Source organism: Wyeomyia smithii, chromosome 2, assembly GCF_029784165.1.
Source record: "Wyeomyia smithii strain HCP4-BCI-WySm-NY-G18 chromosome 2, ASM2978416v1, whole genome shotgun sequence".
NCBI lineage: Eukaryota > Metazoa > Arthropoda > Insecta > Diptera > Culicidae > Wyeomyia > Wyeomyia smithii.
Window position 1 is genome coordinate 205,719,215 of NC_073695.1, and position 5,177 is coordinate 205,724,391.

The window sequence follows — 5,177 nt, forward strand, 5'->3', positions numbered from 1 at the left end:
TGATCAAGCGTCAAATATTTGTCACTTTTTGACAGATAAAAATTTGGTCAAGATAATTGTTTGTAACTCTCCAATTTCTGCATGCGACAAACACGGGCAAACAACAATCATGATGTCAAATAAATTTGACCATTATGTCAAAAGGTCAAATATTTGACAATTGATCAAAGAGTGCAATACAGGCTTTTGGCTTGCTTTATATGTATTCAAAATCATTAGAGGTGATTTTTTTTCATCGCTGATCAGAATACGATAGTAAACTATCGGAGTTTCTCCAGGGCAAGTTCCTTAATGTCAAACGAATAAATCTTTTCTGAACCCGTTCAATCCTAAGTCTCCACGTAATCTGGTTGGAATGCCAAATAATAATGGCATATTTCGAAATTGGGCATAAGAGTGACGCAGTATAATGATTTTCAACATTATGGGTCAGAAAAGTCCTTTGAAAACTTGGATACAAAGCCTAAATGTCGTGTTGCTTTCGATAGCATTCCAGAACGGTATGATCATTTTTGAGTCCAACAAAATTCCTAAATAAGTCACTTCACTAACTCTTGTAATTAAATTACCGTCAATACGATAACTGAGCAATACTGGTTGTAATGTACGATGAAACGTGATAACCTGGTATTTTTCTACACGAATGATCAATTTATTTCAATGGAACCGGTCAAAAACAAATTAAGACGGGTTTGTAAACGTCAACAATCCTCCAGCGTTTGTAGAATAGCATATAACTTTAAGTCGTTAGCATACACCAGTTTGAGACAACGGTAATCCAGTATTAAAGCAGCGTTATTAAAAAAGCAGAATAAAGAGCAGTGGCTCGAGATTACTGCTTTGTGGGACAGCGGACTTATTTGAGAATGGCCGTAATAACAACCATCAATCTTTACTCTAAGTTCACGATCTGTTAGATAGGATTTAAACCAGTAGGTCACAATTTAAGTAGAAACCCCGAGCAGAAACATATTGTGTAACAATTTTTGACGTAGAATACGTCTCACGGCAACATCTATAGGGGCTCAATTCCAAAAACCGAAAATCTCGCGAGCGTCACGAAAATTATCCACTTTCTCAGTCAGTTGACAATCGATTTTTTTCATTATTTCAGCAATTGATTTGAGAATCATCTATGCACCCGCTCGAATGCAGAAATTTGTAATTTGATTACTTGAATTATTGTACTAAAAAATTTTTTTCAAGCCTTGGTGAAACAACTATTTCGACCTCTGATTGGTCGCCTAATACAGTCAAACCTGTTTTTGTGGGAGGGATAGGGACCGCACAAAATAAATCGCATGAAAAAAAATTAATTAGAAATTTCACGTGCAGCTACAAAACAATATTTCCACATTATTATTGAAAAAAAAAACTTTTTTATGCTTTTATGCTCAGTTAAAAATAACTCGAAAATTGTTGATTCTGATTAAGAATACCTATGAGAACGATTTTAAAACATCGGATTGATAAATGAAACTGTTTTAAATATACTAATCATTTCAACCGCTTTCCTTCGTAGGTTAGCAATTCGTGACGTTTCATACGTAAAACTGGCTCAAATAGTAATTTTTTGCCGCAACACTTCTGTAATGCGTTGGAATTCATTCCAAGAATCGCAAAAACTAAATGGCTGAAAATGTTGTCGGAAGTGGTCCTTTTTCATATACCGCACAAAAAAATTCACACAAAAACAGTCGCACAAAAGAAAAAATCGCATAAAAAAAGTCGCACAAAATAAATTTCGCACAAAAAAAGTCGCGCGTTTTTTCTACACGGTCGATAGAATATTATATCTAGAGAAACATTTCAAAAGGTCCTATCTGCTTTGATCGATTTTTTGATCGATCACTTTCATTCAATCACCACAACTTATTAAACACCTTTTATGCCACGTCATTTGCACGAGTTGATAATGGAGGGATCACTCTAGCCTTCTTAACGAAAACCACGCTTGGGAAAGTTGCTAAAGCTGAACCATTACCAAAATTAAAAGACGCTTCGGAAAAACGATAAAAGCAGATAGGACCTTTTGAAATGTTTATCTAGATATCTAGTTAACAAAAAATGCACTCTTTGGACTATATAGAGCCTGCTTCCGCTCGAAGCAATCAGTTTACTAATGAATCAGTTTACTAGGAGACGGATAGCAGCAGCTGTATATCCTATCGCTGTTGCAGGGTTAGTAACTAGTCACTTTTTAGTAAGTTTGTCACTGTTTTGAGCCTAGCCCCTAAAAACTCACAATTTTCGTTTAAAAGGAACTATTATATGACAAAATGGTCACTGAAGGCACTTTTTTAGCACCAAATGAATAAATTAGCCATTACTGAATTGAAACATACATTACAAACAAATTTGCTCCCCATTTACAGAATATTTGGACAGTTCGGTTCGTTGGGCCTTTTATTAACCTATCTATCATAGTAGTCTCATAGGTCACGCAATGTTTCCAAATCTCTCATTGGAGTCAACAGTGCAAAATAGTAACAAGCGAATGTGAAGGTTTTTGCTATAAGCTGTTCGCGTATCTAATCAACGTTGTGCATGGAATTATGTTAGTAGTTTGATATCCTCGTCTCAAATCGACAGTTTCTCCTGATTGAAGAGGATTGAAAAATTTCGAGGTTAAATTCTGCATTGACGTATTTGGGTCTCAATTCGTGGGGTTTGCTTTCAATTATTCATACCTACAATGTGTTTTTACAAAATTAAAATAAACCATATTAAATTTTTCATCATTTTCTATTGAAAATATATGTTTTGGAAAAACACCTTCCTTAGTTACCTTTACAAGTTTTTAACGCTTTTCCATGGTTATTTCGTCCCAGATTTTCTGGGTAACCGCCTTAACCTGTTCCAAGTTGGAGATCTCGTTTTCGGCAAGACATCACTAGGACCAGACAAATAAAGTCCATAGAGTTCAGATCTGGGGAGCTAGACGGCCACTCATTTACATTTAGAAAAAACAAGAGCCCTGACCAAGTTCGCAGTATACATTTTTTTAAATACTTCCACCTCGTTTGCAAACTGTCCCTGAAACCATCGTTAACTGAAGCTGCACTCTGGATTCGAGGAACACTCCTTTTGAACGACTACTTTCGCAATTACACTCCAAGACAAATAATTTCTCTTCAGAAAAAATGAACTCGTGACTAGCGTGCCGTAAAAATTTCGTTTTTCCTCTATCGAGCCTCTTTTTCGGAATGAATCGGAAACGCCGTGAACTTTTCGCTTTTTGCACGCTTTACATCCAAGGCCAGTTGCCGAAATATTATGGACACATCCGGGAACGCTCTCCCACAACCTAGTGTTTAAAAAAATTAACAAATAATTTCATACGATTTCTGTCGTATTAATATTGTGCAAGGGTGGTCACCGGCCAAAAACCGATCGGTTTTGTCAGTGACTCAGCGATAAAAGATTTGTAGAAAATATAGTGGTGAAGGTTATTTCGATGAACTCGACACTTATCTGCGTAAGTATGGCATCGGAATCGCCAAGCATTGCTCGAAAAAGAATGTGAAGTAAAAAAAGACTACGTTCAGAACAATATCTACATCTTTCTGATAGGTTCGCAATAAGCAAAAGCTATGAAAAATTTCTCAACCAACATTCAGATTTAAACAACTCTAAAGCGGTACTGTCAACTTTGTGTTCGCATTACTACATCAACTATGAACTAACTACTAACTATGAGGTTTCGCATAGACTACTTCCGAGTCTTATGTCTTCAAAGAATCGAAGTCGGCAATTCGTGGACCTTAAAATTTGCCTCGGCATTGTACAGGTATACCTCGATTTTACGCACATGCTCGATTTTGAAATGTACGTAAAATCGAATTGTACGTAAAATCGAATCAAGATTTTTAATATTTTTTATAACCTAAAATTACCTTCAGTAATAGGAAATTGGCAAAAAATATGTAAGGGAACATTCAATTATTACGTAACTCTCGAAAGGGATATTGGTAAGTTTGACAACATATACAAACAATTTTTTAAGGTTCAAAAGAGAGAAAGAGAGAGTAAGAGAGAGAGAGAGAGAGAAAAAGAGAGAGAGAGAGAGAGAAAGAGAGAGACAGAGAGCGAGATAGAGAGAGAGTGAAGAGAGAGAGAAGAGTGAAGAGAGAGAGAAGAGTGAAGAGAGAGAGAAGAGAGAGAGAGAGAAAGATAGAGAGAGAAAGAGAGAGAGAGAAAGATAGAGAGAGACAGAGAGAAAGATAGAGAGAGACAGAGAGTTGACATAAAAGTGTTAGTACATTACTCTAAAAAGATTGTGTACATGCGACGTTAAATATTTTACATGTTAGACACGTACACAACCTTTGAAAAGCTCGCTGTTTCGCAGAAGAGATGTTGTTGTTGCTGTCTCCAGGGTTTCGCCAGATTTGTCAGTCTATATGGACAGCCCCTGATTTGTGAACGTGATTTGGGATGTTAAATATATGTAATACTGCAGTTTGCACCATTTAATAAAAAGAAACATAAGAATTTGAAATGTGTTTGAAAAAAGTGTGCGTAAAATCGAGGTAAAATGTCCGTAAAATCGAAGTACGTGAAATCGAGGGTGCGTATAATCGAGGGTGCGTATAATCGAGGTATGCCTGTATATTGATATTAGTTTTTGTTGCCAAGAACGACTTCGATATGCTTTGCTGGTTTTTCTTTTACCCATCGAATAGAGGATTATAAATCGGTTTGCCAGTAGTACAACGAAGGTAGTAACTTTTCACAATTTAACTTAAAAAAAAACTTGGATAAACTCCTCTCAATTTTTCTGAATAAAATTTCAGAGATGAATAAAAAAAATGAAAGAACGAATTAACACTATGTATTAGCTGAAGAAAGGCAACAATTCAAAACAAAACAACTGCTCGAACTGCCGAACACTTTTAAAATAGGTACCCTCTTTTGTTTTTCTCTATCCTCGAAAACAACACTCTCCCCTAGACGCGTGAAACCAACAGCGACTTCTCGATTGCAGCCCGATAATCACCACGCAGAAGTGGATGGAAGAAATCGACCCGAAGTAACAACAAGTGCCATAAAACTCAAATTATCATAATCTTCAAGAGTTCATTTTCGACAAGCTTTTGTTTGTTTTCGCCCGATTCCAAAAGGTTTCGGAGAGGTCCGATAAACCCGACACTCCAGCCTGGTGGCGACGTCAAGTT